We start from the raw sequence: 24,334 nt of genomic DNA on the forward strand, positions 1-24,334 counted from the left end.
AAATTCTTCTGTAAAAAATAATTTTTTTTCAATTTTTTTTTTTCTGAAGTCTCCCTTTTAAAAAAAACAAACACAAATCAGTGGGAGACAAATATTTACATTTGCGCTTCAGTGACAGTCCTGCGTGTGTGCCATCTCATTTGTTGCCAACAACAACAGAGTGTGTAACATTGTGGCTGATTTTCGTTGTGGTCTCACCCACCTGTAAAGGGGTAGCTAAATCATACTGAAGTTATAGCTCACCGTGTAAGTTGTGTGACAGCAACAAATACCGTTCATTTGTTAACGTTTTTAAAACAATGAGGAAGTCTGGTGGAAGAGGTCGTGGCCGGGGGCGTTCATTGTCAGCTGGTAATGAGGGTAGTGGTAGTGGTGGAGCATCAGCTGGTCGTGGGAAAAAAAATATTGCACCTAAGTCTGGAGCTGTGGAGCCAGGTTCGTCGTCTGGCTACACAAGGCCTCGAACGCTCCCTTTTCTGGGAGTAGGAAAACCGCTTTTAAAGCCGGAGCAGCAAGAGCAAGTTTTGGCTTATCTTGCTGACTCAGCCTCTAGCTCTTTTGCCTCCTCTCGTGAAACTGGTAAATGTCAAAGCAGCGCGTCGTTAGTGGATGTTCACGGTCAGGGACAAGTCGCTTCCTTGTCCTCTTCAGCAAAAACAACAACAGAGAAGAATGCAGCAGGCGACACAACGGGTTACTCCATGGAGCTCTTTACACATAACGTCCCTGGCTTAGAATGTGAAGCAGTTAACAGTCCATGCCCATTACAAGTTGAATCTGACATGGAGTGCACTGATGCACAGCCACAGCCAGACTACTATCCTGGTCCTTTGACTCAGACCACAACATTGCCATCGCAGGGTGCTGATCAAGAATCAGACCCTGATGAGACTATGTTGCCCCATCACGAACGCTATACCACCGACCGCCACGGTGACACAGACGAAGTTGCACACGAGCTACAAGAAGAGGTAATAGATGACCCAGTTCTTGACCCCGATTGGCAGCCATTGGGGGAACAGGGTGCAGGCGGCAGCAGTTCTGAAGCGGAGGAGGAGGGGCCGCAGCAGGCATCAACATCGCAACAGGTTCCATCTGCCGGGCCCGTATCTTGCCCAAAACGCGTGGCAAAGCTAAAACCTGTTGGAGGACAGCGTGGCCATCCGGTTAAAGCTCAGTCTGCAATGCCTGAAAAGGTATCCGATGCTAGAAAGAGTGCAGTCTGGCATTTTTTTAAACAACATCCAATTGATCAGCGCAAAGTCATCTGTCAAAAATGTTCAACTACCTTAAGCAGAGGACAGAATCTGAAAAGTCTCAATACAAGTTGCATGCATAGACATTTAACCACCATGCATTTGCAAGCCTGGACTAACTACCAAACGTCCCTTAAGGTTGTAGCACCCTCGGCCAATGAAGCTAGTCAGCAACGCAACATCCCTTCCGGCAGTGTAGGGCCACCATTTTCCGCACCACCTGCAGTATCTGTGCAGGTTTCTTTGCCAGGCCAAAGCCGTCAGGGTCAGGGAATCACCAGTTTCGTAGTAGGAAACACTGCATCTAGGGCACCGGTGGCAACAATACCATCTCCCACCGTCTCTCAGTCTGCCATGTCCACCGGCACCCCCGCTAGTTCCACGATCTCCAGCTCTCCAGTCCAGCTCACCCTACATGAGACTATGGTTAGAAAAAGGAAGTACTTAGCCTCGCATCCGCGTACACAGGGTTTGAACGCACACATAGCTAGACTAATCTCGTTAGAGATGATGCCCTACCGGTTAGTTGAAAGCGAAGCTTTCAAAGCCCTGATGGACTACGCTGTACCACGCTACGAGCTACCCAGTCGACACTTTTTTTTCCAGAAAAGCCATCCCAGCCCTCCACCAGCATGTTAAAGAGCGCATCGTCCATGCACTCAGGCAATCTGTGAGCACAAAGGTGCACCTGACAACAAATGCATGGACCAGTAGGCATGGCCAGGGACGTTACGTGTCCATCACGGCACACTGGGTAAATGCGGTGGATGCAGGGGACAGCAAATTTGGGACAGTTCTGCCTAGCCCACGGTCTAGGAAACAATTGGCTGTAGCCGTTCGCACCCCCTCCTCCTCCTCTTCGTCCTCCTGCAGAAGCGAGAGCTCGTCCACAGACCGCAGTCGCACAACCACTCCATCCGCAGCTGCCACTGTTGCACACCAGGTCTCCCATTATGGGGCAGCTACTGGCAAACGTCAGCAGGCTGTATTGGCTATGAAGTGTTTGGGCGACAACAGACACACCGCGGAAGTTCTGTCCGAGTTCTTGCAGAAAGAAACGCAGTCGTGGCTGGGCACTGTAGATCTTGAGGCAGGCAAGGTAGTGAGTGATAACGGAAGGAATTTCATGGCTGCCATCTCCCTTTCCCAACTGAAACACATTCCTTGCCTGGCTCACACCTTAAACCTGGTGGTGCAGTGCTTCCTGAAAAGTTATCCGGGGTTATCCGACCTGCTCCTCAAAGTGCGTGGACTTTGCTCACATATCCGCCGTTCGCCCGTACACTCCAGCCGTATGCAGACCTATCAGCGTTCTTTGAACCTTCCCCAGCATCGCCTAATCATAGACGTTGCAACAAGGTGGAACTCAACACTGCACATGCTTCAGAGACTGTGTGAACAGAGGCGGGCTGTTATGTTTTTGTGGGAGGATACACATACACGGGCAGGCAGTAGGATGGCAGACATGGAGTTGTCAGGTGTGCAGTGGTCGAAGATTCAAGACATGTGTCAAGTCCTTCAGTGTTTTGAGGAATGCACACGGCTGGTTAGTGCAGACAACGCCATAATAAGCATGAGCATCCCCCTAATGCGTCTGCTGATGCAAAGTTTGACGCACATAAAGGATCAGGCGTCTGCAGCTGAGGAAGAGGAAAGCCTTGATGACAGTCAGCCATTGTCTGGCCAGGGCAGTGTACAGGACGAGGTAGCGGGCGAAGAGGAGGAGGAGGACGAGGAGGATGATGGGGATGATTATATTTTTAATGAGGAAGCTTTTCCGGGGCCACTGGAAATTGGTGGCGCGGCAAGGCCGGGTTCTGGTTTTTTGAGGGACACAAGTGACGTGGATTTGCCTGAAACTGCCCCTCAACCAAGCACAACCGCAGATTTGAGAACTGGAACTTTGGCCCACATGGCGGATTATGCCTTACGTATCCTCAAAAGGGACACACGCATAACTAAAATGATGAATGATGACGATTACTGGTTGGCCTGCCTCCTTGATCCTCGCTATAAAGGCAAATTGCAAAATATAATGCCACATGAGAACTTGGAACTAATATTAGCAACCAAACAATCAACTCTTGTTGACCGTTTGCTTCTGGCATTCCCTGCACACAGCGCCCGTGATCGTTCTCACACGAGCTGCAGGGGCCAGCAGACCAGAGGAGTTAGAGGGGCAGAAATCAGAAGTGGCGTTGGCCAGAGGGGTTTTCTGACCAGGTTGTGGAGTGATTTTGCTATGACCGCAGACAGGACAGGTACTGCAGCATCAATTCAAAGTGACAGGAGACAACATTTGTCCAGTATGGTTACAAACTATTTTTCATCCCTTATCGATGTTCTCCCTCAACCGTCATTCCCATTTGATTACTGGGCATCAAAATTAGACACCTGGCCAGAATTGGCAGAATATGCATTGCAGGAGCTTGCTTGCCCGGCAGCTAGTGTCCTATCAGAAAGAGTATTCAGTGCTGCAGGTTCAATACTAACAGAAAAAAGGACTCGTCTGGCTACCCAAAATGTAGATGATCTAACCTTCATTAAAATGAACCACAACTGGATTTCGAAATCTTTTGCCCCACCTTGCCCGGCTGACACCTAGCTTTCCTATGAAAAGGTCTTGCCTGTGGACTATTCTGAATGCCTTTTCCAATCTCGTAATTTTCAGCACCTGATTGTCCAGCATACGACATGTTTACACCTCACTAAATGGCCAAACTCCCCACACGGGGCCGTGGTATCGACACTTGGCGACAGCACCCGTGAGAGTGCAGTTTGTCTGAAGAGGTGGGTGAGCCCGCTTTTGGTCGACGGCACTGCCACTGGGTCCCTCCTAGTACAATAAAGTGTCTCTGGCGGTGGTGGTGCGCACCCAACGGCAGACACACCGTTGTAATATGAGGGGCCCTGGGCCTGTACTGCCGGCCACAAGACAGTTTCCCCCCACCCCAGCTCAAACAGTGCTCTACCACTTGTAAAATTATCTCACAGCTCCACCAATGTTTAGTCTATGCGCTGACATCCTTCAATGCCTGCCACTGACAATACCATTGTATTGACATTTTTGTTATGTTAGGCCTTCGATGCCTGTCTGTGGTCACTCCTTCCACTAGGCCTCCACTGACCACACCACTGCTGCCAGTGTACCCCTGGAACCAATTTAAAATTGCCTACAGCCAGCCCAATTTTTTTATTTTAGGCCTTCGATGCCTGTCTGCGGTCCATTCTTTCAACTACTACTACACTGACCAGGTCACTGCTGCCCGTGTACCCCTGGAACCAATTTAAAATTGCCTACAGCCATGTGTTATTATTTTAGGCCTTCGATGCCTGTCTGCGGTCACTCCTTCCACTAGGCCTCTACTGACCACACCACTGCTGCCCGTGTACCCCTGGAACCAACATCAGAAAATATAAAAAAAAGTATTTTGCTTATAAAAAAGAAAATACTGGTGAGATATCAAATGCAGACATTTTAACATTAAAAACAAACACACAACTAAAATCTGGTACAGTACTAAAAATGGCCACCAGCTACAATTACTTTCTCCTGCAAGTAGTTAACTGAAAGGTTTTTTAAATTGAAAACACAGATATGGCATCCACCGAGTGTTGTCCTGTCGCGTCTTCTTTATATTATTGCCGAGAAGATGCAAAACAATGAAAATAATAAAATCATTAATTACCAAAATAATAGAGAAAGTCAACACCACATTGCAAATAAACATTCATTCCAAATAAAGAAGCAGGGCGCGTCCGAGGGTGAGTATATACCTAATAAGAATATAATCACCCTCGGACGCGCAATGCTTATTTCCAACAGCCTTCCTTCCTAAGAATCAGCCCTTCCGTGGTGTAGAGAGACGTTGTGTTACACTCCAAGGTGTTCCCCAGGTTGCCTTTCCTGAGCTTCGATCTTCCGGCTCTCGTTTAGTAGTTGTTGGAAACTACGCTGCATTAGGCCTTCAAATTGGGTATGGGGTGTAGAGAGATGGTGTGTTCCACTCCAAGGTGTTCCCCAGGTTGCCTTTCCTGAGCTTCGATCTTCCGGCTCTCGTTTAGTAGTTCTTGGAAACTACACTGCATTAGGCCTTCAAATTGGGTATGGGGTGTAGAGAGAGGGTGTGTTACACTCCAAGGTGTTCCCCAGGTTGCCTTTCCTGAGCTTCGATCTTCATGCTCTCGTTTAATAGTTGTCGGAAACTACGCTGCATTAGGCCTACAAATTGGGTATGGGGTGTAGAGAGAGGGTTTGTTACACTGCAAGGTGTTCCCCAGGTTGCCTTTCCTGAGCTTCGATCTTCCGGCTCTCGTTTAGTAGTTGTTGGAAACTACGCTGCATTAGGCCTTCAAATTGGGTATGGGGTGTAGAGAGAGGGTGTGTTACACTCCAAGGTGTTCCCCAGGTTGCCTTTCCTGAGCTTCGATCTTCCGGCTCTCGTTTAGTAGTTCTTGGAAACTACACTGCATTAGGCCTTCAAATTGGGTATGGGGTGTAGAGAGAGGGTGTGTTACACTCCAAGGTGTTCCCCAGGTTGCCTTTCCTGAGCTTCGATATTCCGGCTCTCGTTTAGTAGTTGTTGGAAACTACACTGCATTAGGCCTACAAATTTGGTATGGGGGAAACATTGGCGCATCTGCGGTCCCTCCTTCCTCTAGGCCTCCACTGACCTGTCTACTGCTGCCCGTGTTCCCCTGGAACCAATTTTAAATTGCCTACAGGCAGCCCAATTTATTATGTTAGGGCTTCGAAGCCTGTCTGCGGTCCCTCCTTCCACTAGGCCTCCACTGACCTGTCTACTGCTGCCCGTGTACCCCTTGAACCAACATCATAAAATAAAAAAAAAAGTATTTTGCTTATAAAAAAGAAAATACTGGTGAGATATCAAATGCAGACATTTTAACATTAAAAACAAACACACAACTAAAATCTGGTACAGTACTAAAAATGGCCACCAGCTACAATTACTTTCTCCTGCAAGTAGTTAACTGAAAGGTTTTTTAAATTGAAAACACACATATGGCATCCACCGAGTGTTGTCCTGTCGCGTCTTCTTTATATTATTGCCGAGAAGATGCAAAACAATGAAAATAATAAAATCATTAATTACCAAAATAATAGAGAAAGTCAACACCACATTGCAAATAAACATTCATTCCAAATAAAGAAGCAGGGCGCGTCCGAGGGTGAGTATATACCTAATAAGAATATAATCACCCTCGGACGCGCAATGCTTATTTCCAACAGCCTTCCTTCCTAAGAATCAGCCCTTCCGTGGTGTAGAGAGACGTTGTGTTACACTCCAAGGTGTTCCCCAGGTTGCCTTTCCTGAGCTTCGATCTTCCGGCTCTCGTTTAGTAGTTGTTGGAAATTACGCTGCATTAGGCCTTCAAATTGGGTATGGGGTGTAGAGAGATGGTGTGTTCCACTCCAAGGTGTTCCCCAGGTTGCCTTTCCTGAGCTTCGATCTTCCGGCTCTCGTTTAGTAGTTCTTGGAAACTACACTGCATTAGGCCTTCAAATTGGGTATGGGGTGTAGAGAGAGGGTGTGTTACACTCCAAGGTGTTCCCCAGGTTGCCTTTCCTGAGCTTCGATCTTCCGGCTCTCGTTTAGTAGTTATTGGAAACTACACTGCATTAGGCCTACAAATTGGGTATGGGGTGGAGAGAGATGGTGTGTTACACTCCAAGGTGTTCCCCAGGTTTCCTTGCCATTGCTTCGGTCTTCCGACTCTCGTTTAGTAGTTGTAGAAAAGTACACTGCATTAGGCCTACAAAATGGGTATGGGGTGGAGAGAGATGGTGTGTTACACTCCCAGGTGTTCCCCAGGTTGCCTTTCCTGAGCTTCTATCTTCAGGCTCTCATTAAATTGTGGTTAAATGGAACAACTGCATTTGGCGTACTAGTTGGTTTGGGGCCTACTATCGGTGTCTGCCACTCCTTGCTGTTCTCCTGGTTTCCTGTCCTGAAATTCCATTTTCAGGCTCTCGTTAAGTAGTTGTTAATGTTAGACTGCATTTGGCCTACTAGTTGGGTTGGGGCCTACTATCGGTGTCTGCCACTCCTTGCTGTTCTCCTCCACTGAACAAAGCTGTGCCGCCTGTTTACTACGGTTGCCAATTTTGAACTGCATTTCGACTACTTACTGATTTGGCCCTACTCTCTGTGTCAGCCTCTCATTCCAGTTGTCCTCCACTGCAATGCCCCCTGGTTATTCCTGTGTTACCAATTTTGAACTGCATTTAGCCCACTTTATTCTTTGGGCCTATATCTGTGTTTCCACTTCATCGTGCCCATTGCCCAGCCAGTGATAGATGAGTCTGCTGGTACATTGACCCATAACACAACATTCCCCGTGCATGCTACACAACAACATTGTGACCCTGCTGAAAGTCAGGTTGCTCTTCCCGCATACCATACCACCTTACACGGGGACAAAGAGGAAGGTGCAGATGAAAGTGCAGGTTCCTTCATCAGGTGGGGGGAGGAATACTAGTTGGCGACGTCACTGGCACAGGGCCTCTCATAGTACGCAAAAGTGTTGCTGCCGGTGGGAGGCGCCCCCGCCGTGCAAACACACCGCTGTACTTTGAGGGGCCCTGTGCCAGTGCCAATGCCAACAAGTGGGCCCCCCCTGCTTGCTCAGGATCACAGCACTTGCAAAGTTGAAATACTTACCTCTCCCTGCTCCACTGCCGTGACGTGGTCCAGATTTCCTGGGCCCACTAATTACTTGAACCAGCCCTACCCCACACAACTTTAGCCAAATGACCCCCAATTTCAAATGCCTTCCAATTATTATAAGGTAAATTACGCTTGACAAGCTTCATTAAGAAGAATGGATGGTTTTGACATTAAAATGGGCACTCTAGGTGTTTTCCTGGCCCCCACTCACTGCCGACTATGCTGCCCCATTGACTTGCATTGGGTTTCGTGTTTCGGTCGATCCCGACTTTACGTCATAATCGGCCGATTTCACTCGACCCGACTTTTGAGATAGTCGGGTTTCGCGAAACCCGGCTCGACTCTAAAAAGGTCAAGGTCGCTCAACTCTAGTATCCACGTCTGACATACAGTAGCTTTAGAAATTGTATTCACTTCGGTGCATCCTTCCTGCTTGGAAGTCTATTTAGTTGCTTGCCATTCCTTTTGTACCTTGGCATAATGTTTATTGTTACATCATGCACGGATGCTGTATATATATATATATTTTTTTTTGTTGTGTATGTTTACCCTTGTTATGTTTTTGTGTTTTTTTAGCGATATTATGATTAAGGCTCGGGAGAGCCGAAACGTCAATTGTTACTACTACAATGGGTCGCTTATCCTTCAATTGTATATTGCTCCCATGTGTCACTAATGTGTAGTTGTATTTAATAAATTTGCACTATTTTGCATAAGCATCAATTAGAGTGTTCGGTGTCTTCTAAATATTACTAGTACTTCCAACAAGACAGAGGCAGCACTATGCTGCAGAAACTGAATGTATTTAAATCTTCAGCAAAAGTGTGTAATTAGCAGAATTAGATGGAGGTAACTTTTGGGTCCTAGAGGTAGAAGGATATTGCTTCATAACAGAGGTGCAAAAATCAAGAAGGTGCTTGAGCTAATCGCAATGACCTTGTACAGTCTTATCCAGGATGACTGTCTGTCACACCTGACACACCCTTGACAGGGAAGAAGCAACAACCCTTGTTAAACTGAAGGTCCTTGAACAAACTCTAGATCAAGATGCTGATATGAACTGACTTATTCCAGGAGAGATGGAGGAGCCAGCTGATTGCACTACTGACTACGTGCCAAGACATTTAACACCCGTACCAGTGCCATCTCCGTTCTCCCACACAGACGCATCTGCAAACCAAGAGATGTCGCCACCTACTGCCAACAAGGTAACTTCCAGCACTAACCCACAATTTAGACTGCCGCCAGCAGACCCTATAGAGACTAAACTGCAGCTTAACCCTCACGCCACATCTTTTTGTCCTCATTCGTCGCAGCTATGTAAGCCAGAGAACTTCCCCAGGGATGCCACAAGTTAATTCTGCAAGAAAGACCGGGAGATTGTACATGTCTGACTTCACCAGATACATGATTCGCAGGGAGTTAGTATACATCAGTCTCTCAAAGTCTGATGATCGTGCTGAAAATTATAGAGCCTGGAAGTCAACGTTTCAAGCAGTAATCCAAGACCTTAACCTCACTGGCAAGGAACAACTGGATTTGCTTGTTAACTGAATAGGTCCTGAACCAGCAGAGCGCATCAAGACAATAAAGGTAGTTCGTGGACCATTCACATGAAGGTCTTATTGCAGCATGGGAGAGCCTGGAGCAAACATACGGCAGCTCAGAAGTCATAGTGTTTGCATTATTTAAGAGACTGCAATCCTTCTCAAACATAACTAACAAGGACAACCGAAAACTTCAAGACCTGAGCGACCTGTTAAAAGAATAAGAATTGGCAAAATTAGACCCACGTCTTTCATGACTGAGTTACCTTGATACTGCTCATGGCGTGAATCCAGTAGTGTCCAGGTTGCCATACAGCATGGAGGATAAATTTGCAGACTATGGCTCACAGTATAAAATACATCATACTGTGTCTTTTCTTTCCTTTTCACATTATTCTTGATTTGTCAGTGAAGAAAAACATTAATCCCAGCTTAATCATCATCTACAAGGTATGATAATATTATCATCAAAAGGAAAGAGATAAGAAGCACAGTATCTTTGAGAAAGACTGATGTTCCACTTACTGCACCGGCCTTCACTAAAACAAGTGCTGTTGCTCCAAAGGTTATGGACAGTAACCATATGTGCCCTATTCACAAAAGACCTCACCCAATAAACGAATGTCATTGACTCAGGGCAAAGACTTTGCAAGAGCGCAGAGATACTCTCAAGGGGCTTGGGATATGTTATAAGTGTTGCACCTCCTCAGACTACCTTGCTAAGGGCTGTAAGGCTATCATTAAGTGCACTAAATGCAGTAGTGACAAACACATTAAATTCATGCATCCAACACCAGCTCCACACAATTCACATCATTCAATCCTGCTCAAAAGCATGGTGGGGAACCACAAGTTCCCGGTCCAAATGCTGTTTCTTCCTCATGTACTGAAGTATGTGAAGAAGGAACTAGTTCTAAATGCTGTTCCAAAGTATGTGTGATCGAGGTCTATCCAGAAGGACAACCAGACAAAGCCTCTAGAATGTATACCATAATAGATGATCAAAGCAACGGGTCTCTAGCAAAGCCAAAACTCTTTGAGATCTTCAATATAAAGGACAAACTACTCCCTACACCTTCAACACCTTTTTTGGTCATATTGAGACTTCTGGCATAAGAGCCTCTGGGTACATTGTCTCTTCAATCAAAGGGAACATGCACATACCCTTGCCAACTTTAATTGAATGTGACTATATACCTGATAACAGAGAAGAAATGCCTACTACGGAAGCCGTGCTTCATCATCCCCACTTGAGGCACCTAACTAGCGAGATTCCTCCTCTGGACACGAATGCTGATATTCTAATCCTACTTGGGAGGGACTTTCTGAAGGTCCACAAGGTGTGCCAACAATGCAACGGCTGACATCATGCTCCATACAACCAAAGACTTGATATAGGCTGGATAATCGTGGGTGATGTATGTCTGGATAAGAGTCACAAAGCATCCGAGGTCAACTCCTTTATGTTCTCCAAAATGGTCACACAACTCACTTTAAGCCATGCTCTCTTAACTTCGAAGTGAAAGAAAGGTTCACCAACTTCATCCAAGAGCCAGACATCATTCCTATTCCCTATGGTGATGACTTAGGAAGAACAGTGTTTCACACAACATAAGATGACCACAAAATCGCCTTATCTATAGAAGACAAGGAATTTATTAAACTAATGAACAGTGGATTCTTCACGAATTAACCGTATCGCTGGGTTGCTCCCTTACCCTTCAATGTTTCAAGGACCAAGCTTCCTAACAACTGAGAACAGCCTTATCCAGGTTCAACACACTGCATAGAACATTAAGAAATGAAGGACCATTTTGTAGCCTTTATGGACAAGATATTTTGCAATGACCATGCAGAGCCAGCTCGACCTTTACAAGAGAATGAAGATGGCTGGTATCTACCTTCCTTTGGTGTATATCATCCGAGAGAACCTAAACAAATCAGAGTGAAGTTAGATTCAAGCACCAAGCATCACGGTATATCTGTGAATAACATTATCCCCTGTGGCACCAACCTGACAAATAATCTGGTGGGAGTGATCATGAAATTCAGAAAAGAGCTATTAGTGCTGACATTGAACAAATGTTCCATTGTTTCATCGTGCGACAATATCGCAGAAATTATCTCCATTTTTTATGACATCGAGACAACAACATCGACAACGAATTTTTTGAATACTGCATGAAGGTGCACGTTTTCTGAAACAGTCCTCTTCCTGCAGTTTCTACATACGACCTACGTAGAACTGCCTCTGGCAAATCAGAGTTCGGGAAGGATGCCCAACAGTTCGTTGAAAAGGACTTCTACATGGATGATGGTCTCATCCCTGCCCATATGTCTGCTTAAGCGTACACAAAGTATGCTTTCTAAAGTTCATTTAAGATAATCCACCAGAACAGAGACGTCTGGACTTGAGATGGAATTTGTTAAAGGACTTTCAGGTTAGTGGTGCAGAAAAAACATTTGCTAAGCGTTGGGTTCTGTCAGTGGTGAACAGTCTATATGATTCACTTGGGTTTATTGCACCCTTGACTATACAAGGCAAGCTTCTGTTAAGACAACTCTCAGAGACTAATAAGGACTGGGACATACCACTCCCTGCTGAAAAACAACTAAAGTGAAAGTTATGAAAGGAATCTCTTTGTGCCTTGGATAAGATCCACATACCACTTTGTTACACTCCAGCATTCCTTGCTACGAGTAAAAAGAAAGAGATCCATATATTCACTGATGCCTCTAATGGAGCTATTGCAGCTGTTGCTTATTTGAAGATTATAGACTCTAGCAAAGAAACACATGTTGGATTTTTATTTGGAAAGGCTAAATTGGCTTCTAAACCCTAGCACACCATACCCAAAACTTTGTGGGGCTGTGTTAGCAGATTTGATACAGAGCGACCTAGCTATTCACGTGGATGACACAAGATTCAACACAGACAGCAAGGTTTTTCTGGGCTACATATACAACCAGTCAAAACGCTTCTATGTCTATGTCAGTAATCGCGTTGATAGGATCAGGAAATCTTCTAAACCTGAGCAGTGTAGTTTGTAAAATGGGGTCACTTATGGAGGAACTGCTGTTCTGGCACCAAAGGGACTCTACAAATCTGACATGGCACCCTCAAACCAGTCCAGCAAAATCTGAACAACAATATTGCATTTTTCTCTTCTGATCTTTGCACTGTACCGCAAAAGCATTTTGTTTGACCACACATGGGGTATCAGTGTACTCAGAAGAAATTGCACAATAATTTTTAGTGTCTATTTTGTCCTGTTACCCTCATGAAAATGAAAATAATTGGGGCTAAAGTAACATTTTTGTGAGAAGTTTTTTTTTTACGGCTCAAGGTGCACATCACACATCTAAATAAGTTCCTTGAGGGTCTAGTTTCTAAAATAGTGTCACTTCTGGGAAGTTTCCACTGTTCAAGCCCATCCGGGGCTCTCCAAATGTAACATGGCATCCTCTAATTATACCAGCAAAGTTTGCATTCAAAAAGTCAAATGGCACTCCTCTCCTTCCGAGCTTTGCCGTGTGCCAAAACAGTAGTTTTTTTTCCACATATGAGGTATTGGCTTGCCCACAAGAAATTGCACAACAAATTCGATGATGCAATTTCTCCTGTTATCCTTGTGAAAATGTAAAATCTGGGACTAAATATATTTTTGTGGGAAAAATTTGATTTTATTATTTTCATGGCTCAATGTTATAAACTTCTGTGAAGCACCTGATGGTTCAAGGGGCTCACCACACATCTAGACAAGTTCACTGAATGGTCTAGTTCAAAATTATGTCACTTGTGAGTGTTTTCTACTGTTTAGGCACATAAGGGGCTTTACAAATGCGACATGGCGTCAGCTGATTATTACAGCAAATTTTACATTCAAAAAGTCAGATGGTGCTCCTTCCCTTCAGAGCCCTGCCATGTGCCCAAACAGAGGTATTCCCCCATATATTGGGTATCGTCGTGATCAGTAGAAATTGCATAAAAAAAGTTTGCCTTGTGAAAATTAAAAAATTTGGGTCTACATTAACATTTTGGTGAAAAAAGTTAAATGTTAATTTTTTACTTCCACATTCTAATAATTCCTGTGAAGCACCTGAAAGGTTAATAAAGTTCTTGAATGTGGTTTTGAACACTTTGAGAGGTGCAGTTTTTTTTTAGAATGGTGTCACTTTTGGGTATTTTCTGTTATATAGGCCCTTCAAAGTCACTTCCAATGTAATGTGGACCATGAAAATATGGTTTTGTAAATTTTGTTGGAAATATTAGAAAACAATTATCAACTTTTGACCCTTCTAATTTCCTAACAAAAAATATGTTTAAAAAATTGTGCTTATGCAGAGTAGACTTGTGGAAATTTTATTTAGTAACTATTTTGTGTGACATAACTCTCTGATTTTCGGGCATAAAAATTGAAAGATTGGACATTTTAAAATTTTCCCCAAATTTCCTTTTTTCACAAATAGAGTCAAGTCATGTCGAAGAAATTTTACCACTATCATGAAGTACAATATGGCTAGAAAAAACAGTATCAGAATCAGTGGGATCCGTCAAGGCATTTCAGAGTTATTACCACATAAAGTGACACTGGTCAGAATTGTAAAATTTGTCCTGGTCATGAAGGTGAAAACAGGCTTGGGGACAAAGGGATTAATCAGCAGTGCTGTGATATTCAATAAAATGTACATCACTCCCATACATGGACTATTGTGTAGATTATTTGCAGTGTGTTGGCTTACAAGTTCCTGTTTTATAAAGTAAAATGTATGAAAGTACTGTCATGAGCAGTTAATGTCAAAGATTGAAAATGTTAACCATACTTTCATATGTAAGAATCTGCCCTTCTATGTTAACCACAATTGTGTTTCCAAACGTAAGCTTGTTCCAGATTGTGTCTACCAAGGCAGACTATGACACACTTAGAATTCAGAACAAATGTTCTTTGGTTTTCTTACAGCCACATTGTTCTCATTTATCTTTGAAGACACAAATAACTCAAGCCTGCAGTTATACATTATTGAGCCAAAGATCATATCTTTCAAGAAGTATCTTACCGTAAATTAAATATCTTTAAATTGTTGCTGAAAATTATATCTTCTGAGAACCTTCTTTTGCTTTATTAGTTAAATCCCTAAAAAAGAAGACATAATGCCATTTATTACACTATAACCTCAATGCTGTGATCTACAAAAACCCAATGAGAACAAAAAAGTCATGTAAAGGTACTTGGAGATAAAGATTAAAAAAAAAATGTTATTATCAGCATATTTCCATCTCCCCACTTCCCATTAAACAAAAAGAAACATCACTGCATGGGCTATTTGGAAGAAGTCATAGGTGGGATTCAAATTGTTATCAGGTTTCCTGTTATGTAAAGGAAGCCATGGATCTTTCTGCAGAGCACACCCAATTAAATGCCCCTTTCACACCCATAAAATAAAAGAAATGGTGGCCAAAATTAAAGGCACATTTTGCTTCAGTCATTTTTATCATCACAAATAACACATAGTAATACCTTTTGAGTACTGACAATGTAGTAGATGTCATATCAGTGTTTTACAAAATTGCAGAATATACTCAGATTTCACAGCACAATGAGGTTGGAGTCTTTCTGCCCCCTACCAAATACAAAGGTTTAATACCCCTAACATAAATACAGATGTAGTAGTCCTTCCTATATAGTAAAATAGAATGGATAATCAGGGGCACGATGAGGTCTTACTGACATATGGGGTCCAGTGAGCAAAGGGGGCCCGAATACGAGAGCAGTATGGAGAGACAATGGGGAAGTATGGAGAGACACTGGGGCAGTATGGAGAGACACTGGGGCAGTATGGAGAGACACTGGGGCAGTATGGAGAGACAGTCGGGCCAGTAAGGAGAGACACTGGGGCAGTATAGAGAGACACTGGGGCAATATGGAGAGATATTGGGCAGTATGGAGATGCACAAGGGCAGAGTGGAGAGACACTGGGGCAGTATGGAGAGACACTGGGGCAGTATGGAGAGACACTGGGGCAGTATGGAGAGACACTGGGGCAGTATGGAGAGACACTAGTGCATTATGGAGAGACACTGAGGCAGTATGGAGAGACATTCAGGCCAGAAAGGAGAGATATGGGGAAGTAAGGAGAGACATGGAGCAGTATGGAGAGACACTGGTGCAGTTTGGAGAGACATGGGACAGTGTGGAGAAACTATGGGCCAGGATGTAGAGACACTGGGCCAGGATGAAGAGAAACTGGGGCAGTGTGGAAAGACATGGGGCAGTTTGGAGAGACATGGGGCAGTATGGAGAGACACTGGGGCAGTATGGAGAGGCACTGGGGCAGTATGGAGAGACATGGGGCAGTATGGAGAGACACTCGGGCCAGTAAGGAGAGACATGGGGCAGTATGGAGAGACACTGGGGCAGTATAGAGAGACACTGGGGCAATATGGAGAGATATTGGGCAGTATGGAGATGCACAAGGGCAGAGTGGAGAGACACTGGGGCAGTATGGAGAGACACTGGGGCAGTATGGAGAGACACTGGGGCAGTATGGAGAGACACTGGGGCAGTATGGAGAGACACTAGTGCATTATGGAGAGACACTGAGGCAGTATGGAGAGACATTCAGGCCAGAAAGGAGAGATATGGGGAAGTAAGGAGAGACATGGAGCAGTATGGAGAGACACTGGTGCAGTTTGGAGAGACATGGGACAGTGTGGAGAAACTATGGGCCAGGATGTAGAGACACTGGGCCAGGATGAAGAGAAACTGGGGCAGTGTGGAAAGACATGGGGCAGTTTGGAGAGACATGGGGCAGTATGGAGAGACACTGGGGCAGTATGGAGAGGCACTGGGGCAGTATGGAGAGACATGGGGCAGTATGGAGAGACACTCGGGCCAGTAAGGAGAGACATGGGGCAGTATGGAGAGACACTGGGGCAGTATGGAGAGACATGGGGCAGTATGGAGAGACACTGGTGCAGTGTGGAGAGACACTGGGGTAGTGTAGAAAAACACTTGGGCCAGTAAGGAGAGACATGGGGCAGTATGGAGAGACATGGGGCAGTATGGAGAGACACTGGTGCAGTGTGGAGAGACACTGGGGTAGTGTAGAAAAACACTTGGGCCAGGATGGAGAGACACTGGGGCAGTATGGAGATACACAGGGGCAGTAAGGAGAGACATGGGGCAGTATGGAGAGACACTGGGAAGTATGGAGAGACACTGGGGCAGTAAGGAGAGACACTGGGGCAGTATGGAGAGACACTGGGGCAGTAAGGAGAGATACTGGGCAGTATGGAGAGACACTGGGGCAGTGTGGAGAGACACTAGGGCCAGGATGGAGAAGCACTAGGGCTAGGATGGAGAAACACTAGGGCCAGGATGGAGAGACACTTGGTAGAGTGGAGAGACACTGGGGCAGTATGGAGAGACACTGGGGCAGAATGGAGAGACACTCGGGCCAGTAAGGAGAGACACTGAGGCAGTATGGAGAGATATTGGGCAGTATGGAGAGACACTGGGGCAGTGTAGAGAGACACTGGGGCAGTGTGGAGGAACACTAGGGCCAGGATGGAGAAACACAATGGCCAGGATGGAGAGATACTGGGGCAGTATGGAGAGACACTGGGGCAGTAAGGAGAGACATGGGGCAGTATGGAGAGACACGGGGCAGTGTGAAGAGACTATGGGCCAGGATTGAGAGACACTGGGCCAAGATGGAGAGACACTGGCCAGGACAGAGAGACACAAGGGCAGATTGGAAAGACACTGGGGCAGTATCGAGAGACATGGGGCAGTATCAAGAGACATGGGGCAGTATGGAAAGACACTGGGGCAGTATGGAAAGACACAGGGGCAGTATGGAGAGACACTGGGCCAGGATGGGGAGACACTGTGCTAGGATGGAGAAAAACTGGGGCCAGTATGGAAAGACACTCTATACAGAACTCCTGTGTATAATATCACGAGGATCTCTGTATTACCTGTACACTAACTGTTACGTTCATGCCCGACTGGGTGGCATGAGCAAGAGGATTGTGGCCCCACTGTGCCACAAACCAGACTACCCTGGAAGTGGCGTGACTAAGCAGCTACCTTGGTGTTCACTGGAGCCTTTGATGGTGAGGTCAGGCTTCTGCGGCAGGTGGCTGCCAGGTGCCACTCCAGGGTGGTGTCTGGCTGTGGCAGCTGATGCCACTGAGGGACAAAACACAAAAGACAGGTGCGAGCCAGTATGGATAAGCACGACTGGTACTCTGGCAGGCAGGTGGGCACTTTCGCAGGCGTGCACGGCTGGCATTCTGGCAGGCAAGTGGGCAGGCTAGCGGGACTGGAACTGGTTCAGGTAGGACAGGAATAAAGGCAGGTACGAGTAGGGAACAGATAAGAACCAGTTCAGACTGGAGAGACAAGGACACACAGAGTGCAGAGCGGGGGCCAGAGCAAAGCCACATGATGCAGAGAGCAGACAGTGTTGCAGGAGGACTAGAGTAGAGCAGAGCCGCAGGAGGCAGAGCCAAGAGCATAGCCACAGGAGACGGAGCCAAAATCAGAATCGCAGTAGGCGGAGCCAAGAGCAGAACCACAGGAGGTAGAGCCAAGAGCAGATGAAGTGAACACAAGGAAACACTCAGCGGAATAGGAAAGGCTACAGACAGGGATACAAACAGACACAGGTATAGGACTAAGTTCAGACAGGGTCAGGAATGGGACAAGGCACAGAAACAAGGACTCAGACCAGGGTACGTAGCCCCTCTGGGTGGCTGACACAAAAGACACAGAACACAGGTACAGGCCAGGATATGGGGCCCCACTGGGTGGCAGAAACGAGAGACAAAGCAAGACAGGACCTGACACCTCAGCAGCAAGATACTAACTGAGGAAAAACATTGCTCAGGCATTCCCCTAGGGGTGGGAATGCCTTAAGTACCTGATGCCTCTTGGCAATTGGCCAGGGACATCTTAGGAAGGTGCACACAGTCAATATAAGAAGCAGGAAGTGCTGGGGCCACCACCCTAAGCATACAGCCAGGAGGTATGCAAAAAGCAAGGATATGAGGCCCAGAGCATGGAGCCGGCAGAGGACAGAACCCACAGCATGGCTTGGAGTGGTGAGTAAGAGGGGAGATGGGAAGCCATGCAGTGATGCTGGCAGGGATGTTCCTGGGAACAGGTCACTGGTATAGCCATTGGGAATATGTGGAGAGAACATCAATGCTTCCCCATCTTTGGAGACGTCAGCACACCTTGATTCGAAGACTAGCAGACCATTTGAAGAAGACGACACTGCTGACAGACTTTGACGTAAGGGAACCAGACACTTCTCACCACTTGGTAGTTTCAAACGAAGCACCTTACTGGGTCACCAGAATGTGTGGTAGAGTCTTTGACTCAGAATGACCCATAGGAATACGATACAGCATGTGGAAGATAAACTTCTTAGAGCATAATGCTCCAACTTGGAGCTCTGGATGTCCCTGCAGAACTAGACTGCTCTTAAGTAGGGCTCAGCTATCATCAGACATCACACTCACCGGATTCTGGGGCTGTAAAACAGAGATCACACACCGACTCTGTATGGCAGGTGGCTTTAACACACCAAAGCACCAAGAAGGTTAAAGACAGTTGTGGACTTTATTGGAGAGGAAGTACTCTCACCAAGGGCAGCCTCTTCTACTGTTCCAAGGCTCTGGAGTATAGGCTTCTCAGGGCAGAGACCGTCACGATGTTCTACACTTTTATCAGTCTTCTTGGATTTTACTTGGGTAGCTGCATTTGCAGGTTGAGGAACAGGTGGGTTTTGGACGGACATGACAGTTTCCTCAAAGGTTTCTTACGTCTGGTCTGTCTCTGGAAGTTTGGGGGGATGACTTTGCAGAAAAAGCTGCACTAGGCTCATTGAAGACCTTACAGAAGACCACCAGGAAGGCCGGAAGGTTCGAGGTGATGGGATCCCCTGCTTCCCAGAGGGGGTTGAACCACTCCAAAGCATCTCCTACTAGGTAAGAAATTAAGAATCCCACCTTTATCTGATCAGTGGTGAAATAGGGAGCATGCCATTTAAAGTATCGCAAGCACTGCTCTAAGAACATACAGCACTGCTTTGGATCCCCATCGTAACTAGTCAGATCCGCTGGGATCTCCTCAACTCTTGGAGTGCAAATCAGATGTGCTGGGACTATGATTGTGGGTGGTGCAGTGAAGGTCCGTATTTCTGATCAGGTAAAGAAACTATCCAGTTGCTCACGCTGGAAGGGAAAAAGCTCATCTTGCTCTGAGAGCAAAGGACCGTGGGACTCAGCAGGGACCATAGCCTGAGCAAACTGTTACGCTCATGCCCTGACTGGGTGTCGTGAGCGAGGGGATTGTGACCCCACTGTGCCACAAACTAGACTACCCTGGGAGAGGTGTGACTAAGCAGCTACCTTGGTGTTCACTGGAGTCTCTGATGGTGAGGTCAGGCTTGTGCGGCAGGTAGCTGTCAGGTACCACTCCAGGGTGGTGTCTGGCTGTGGCAGCTCATCCCACTGAAGGACAAAACACAAGAGACAGGTGCGAGCAAGTACAGATAGGCACGACTAGTACTCTGACAGGCAGAAAGGCACGTTGGCACTCTGGCAGGCAGGTGGGCTCGTCTGGCACTCTGGCAGGCATGCGGGCACAACTGGCACTCTGGTAGGTGAGCACGGCTTGCACGGCTGGCACTCAGGCAGGCGCAGACAGGTTGGCATGGCTGAGACACTGGCAGACAGGCGGGCATGGCTGGTGTGAAAGGAACTGGCTCGGGTAGGACAGGAATATAGGCAGGTACGAGTAGGGAACAGATAGGAACCAGTTCAGACTGGAGGGATGGAACTGTTTCAGGAGACACGGGAACACAGGCTGGAATGAGTAGGATAAGGGAGCAGGTAGGAACCAGTACAGACTGGAGGGACAAGGACACACAGGGCATGGAGCAGAGGCAGAGCAAAGCTGCACGATGCAGAGAGCAGGACAGAGCCACAGGAGGTGAGACAGGAGTAGAGCAGAACCACAGGAGGTGGAGCAAAGAGCAGAACCGCAGGAGGAGCAGCAAAGAAGAGCTGCTGGAAGTAGAGCAAAGCAGAGCCGCAGGAGGCAAAGCCGCCGGAGGTGGAGCAGAGCCGCAGGAGGAGGAGCAAAGAGCAAAGCGGCAGGAGGCAGAGCAAAGAGCAGAGCCGCAGGAGTCAGAGAAGAGCCGTAGTAGAGGGAACAAAGAGCAGAGCTGCAGGAGGCGGAACAAAGAGCAGAGCCACAGGAGGTGGAGCCAAGAGCAGAGCCACAGGAGGCGGAGCCAAGAGCAGGTGGAGTGAACACAAGGAAACACTCAACAGAACAGGAAAGGCTATAGACAAGGATGCAAACAGACACAGGTATAGCACTAAGTCCAGACAGGGTCAGGAACGGGACAAGGCACAGAAAAAAGGACTCAGACCAAAGTACGACTGCAGCGGAGATGGTTCGAGATTCCCCCTGTGCAGAGGCGGGAACTCAACACCTAACATTACCCACCCTCCTTTCACCTCGCTACGCTCGAAGGCAGCAATGAGCTGTGGAGCTTGAATGTGCTCAGCAGGCTCCCAGGACCTGTCCTCTGGGCCATAACCCTTCCAATCCACCAAATAGAATTTTTTGCCACGTACCACATTGCACCCCAAAATAGTGTTCACCTCTTAATCCTCTGTAGATGAACCCGATGTCCTGGCAGAAGACTCGGAAAACCGAGGCATATATTCGGGCTTCAAGAGAGACACATGAAAGGTTTCGATGATACCTAGGCGTGGAGGAAGAGCCAGACTGTAGACCACAGGGTAACCTGTTCGAGGACCTTGAAGGGACCCAAGTAGCGAGGTGCAAACTTAGTGGACTCAACTTACAGCCTGATGTTACGGGTGGAGAGCCACACCAAGTCGCCAGGAGCAAAGGTCGGAGACGGGGGCTGATGTGCATCAGCGGAGGTCCTCATTCTCTCCTTGGAGTCACGAATGGCTTCCTGAGTCCCAAATGTCCCGTGCCTCCACAACCCAGTCTGCCACCCTGGAGTCGGTGGAAGACAAGGGCATGGGCACAGGGACACACGGATGCTGGCCGTAATTTAGGAGGAATGGAGTCTGGCCAGTGGAGTTGGCTACGGCGTTGTTAAGCACAAACTTCCACCCACAGTAGCAATGATGCCCAGTCATCCTGCGTGGCAGAAACAAAATGTCGTAAATATGTGACCAGGGTCTGGTTGGCCCTCTCAACCAACCCATTCATCTCGGGATGATATGCCGAGGAGAGATTCAACTCAATACTGAGTAGACTGTAAAGCTCTCTCCAGAATCGAGATGCAAACTGGGGACCCCGGTCACTGACAATTTTGTCCGGCATACCGTGTAGGCGAAAAATATGCTTGATGAACACCGCTGCGAGAGCCCGTGCAGAAGGTAGCTGTGGAAGAGGCACCAAGTGCACCATTTTGGAAAAATGGTCAGTGATCACCCAGATAATGGTGCAGCTACGAGACTTGGGTAAGCCCACCACAAAATCCATCCCGACCATCTCCCAGGGCCTGTCTGCCACCGGCAGGGGTTAATGCAACCCAGCTAGCCATTTGCCAAGGAGACTTGCTTGCAAGTGACACACGGCCAAACATAGTCTGCGACGTCACGGGCCATATGCGGCCACCAGTATATCCTCGCCAGTAACTCAGATGTGCTTTTGGACCCAAAATGTCCACCCACCCTGGACGAGTGAGCCCAAGAGAGAACCTCCGGACGCAGGCTGGATGGTAAAAAAGTCTTGCCTGGAGGCACAGACTCTAGCGAAACCGGGGCCACAGTTCTCAGGCTCTCGGTGGGGACAATAAGCCAAGGCTCCTCTTCCTCCTCCTCAGATGATACAACGGAGCGAGAGAGAGAGCATCAGCACAAATGTTCTTTTCCCCGGAAAGAAAATGGAGGGTGAAATGAAACCGGGAGAAGAACAAGGACCTTCTGGCCTGGCGAGAATTTAACCGCTGGGCTGTCTGCAAGTACACCAAATTCTTGTGGTCTGTGAAGACTTGGAGGGAAAAACGAGCCCCCTCCAAGAGATGTTTCCACTCTGAGAAGGCCAACTTCATGGCTAGCAACTCCCTGTCCCGATGGAATAATTCCTCTCCGCTGGTGAGAAAGTCTTAGAAAAGAAGAAGTATGCTTCAGACCTTGAGCATCCTTTTGGAAAAGGACTGCTCCAGTACCAACGGGTGAGGCATCCAACTCCATTATAAATGGCTTATCTACATTGGGGCGATGTAGGATGGGAGCTCTAGCAAAGTGTGACTTAATGGAGTGAAAGGCCTTGGACACCTCCTCAAACCACAATTTGGGATTTGCTCCCATCTTGGTCAGGGCAACCAAGGGAGCTACCAAAGTGGAGAAGTGTGGAATGAACTGGCGATAGTAATTAATGAACCCCATAAAGCGCTGTACCGCTTTAAGAGAATGGGGTTCCTGCCAGTCCATCACAGCCTGTAGTTTGGCAGGATCCATAGCCAATCCCTGGGCGGAGATAATATAGCCCAGGAAAGGTAAGGACTCCTGCTCAAACACACATTATTCCAACTTTGCATAGAGGGAATTTGCCCGTAAGAGGTCGAAGACTCTGCAAACATCTCTCCGGTGGGAGTCAATATCTGGAGAGTAGATGAGAATATCATCCAGATAGACTACAACCGAGGTGGAGAGCATATTCTGGAAGATGTTGTTCACAAAGTCTTGGGAAATGGCTGGAGCATTACAGAGCCCAAAGGGCATCACCAGATATTCATAGTGCCCATCCCTGGTGTTAAAAGCCGTCTTCCATTCGTCCCCCTCACGGATGCGGATCAGGTTGTAAGCTCCCCGCAGATCTAATTTTGTAAATACCCTTGCTCCCCAAAGCCTATCAAAGAGCTCAGACATCAGGGGCAGAGGATACTTATTCTTAATGGTGATGATGTTAAGACCCCTGTAATCTATGCATGGACGTAGTTCCCCATTCTTCTTCTGCACAAAGAAGAACCCAGCCCCTACAGGTGACACTGACTTCCTAATGAATCCTCTTGCCAGATTTTCCTGGATGTACTGTGACATTGCTCCAACTCCGGGAGAGATAACGGTTAGACTCGACCCCGGAGAGGCTCAGCACCAGGCAAGAGGTTAATAGGACAGTCATAGGGGCGGTGAGGTGGAAGGGTCTCCGCAGCTCTTTTGGAGAACACGTCCGCATAGGGCCAATATTGCTTGGAGAGAGAGGATAGCTCTGCGGGTACATCAGTAGTAGCAACCTGAACACATTCCCTCTGACATCTACCCCCACAAGATTCACCCCATCCCAAAATGCTGCCTGTGGACTACTCAATATGAGGAGAGTGGTACTGTAGCCATGATATCCCTAACAGGACCTCATCAATTCCCTCAGGAATGATGAGCAGAGATATAATTTCCTGATGAGATGGCGACATGGACAGAGAAAAAGGGATGGTTTTGTGTGTTATCTCTGATGGCAGTGTAGACCCATTTACCACTCGTACGGTTACTGGTTCAGCTAACATTACCAGGGGAATTGCGTGACGTTGGGCGAAGGTACAGTTAGGTCCATATACATTTGGACAGAGACAACATTTTTCTAATTTTGGTTATAGACGTTACCACAATGAATTTTAAACAAAACAATTCAGATGCAGTTGAAGTTCAGACTTTCAGCTTTCATTTGAGGGTATCCACATTAAAATTGGATGAAGGGTTTAGGAGTTTCAGCTCCTTAACATGTGCCACCCTGTTTTTAAAGGGACCAAAAGTAATTGGACAGATTCAATAATTTTA

At 47.0% G+C, this 24,334-nt stretch overlaps 1 protein-coding gene across 2 annotated transcripts in view; it reads right to left on the reverse strand.

Moving 5' to 3' along the window:
- The window catches only part of CCR6 (C-C motif chemokine receptor 6), a 293,164-nt gene that overhangs the window by 194,631 nt on the left and 74,199 nt on the right, over positions 1-24,334 (reverse strand). For both annotated transcript variants that reach the window (XM_069769454.1, XM_069769455.1), the window contains exon 3: positions 14,551-14,627. The gene's annotated coding sequence lies outside the window, so the exon portion shown is untranslated. The remainder of the gene's footprint in view (positions 1-14,550; positions 14,628-24,334) is intronic.

Source organism: Ranitomeya imitator, chromosome 5 (genome assembly GCF_032444005.1).
Source record: "Ranitomeya imitator isolate aRanImi1 chromosome 5, aRanImi1.pri, whole genome shotgun sequence".
NCBI lineage: Eukaryota > Metazoa > Chordata > Amphibia > Anura > Dendrobatidae > Ranitomeya > Ranitomeya imitator.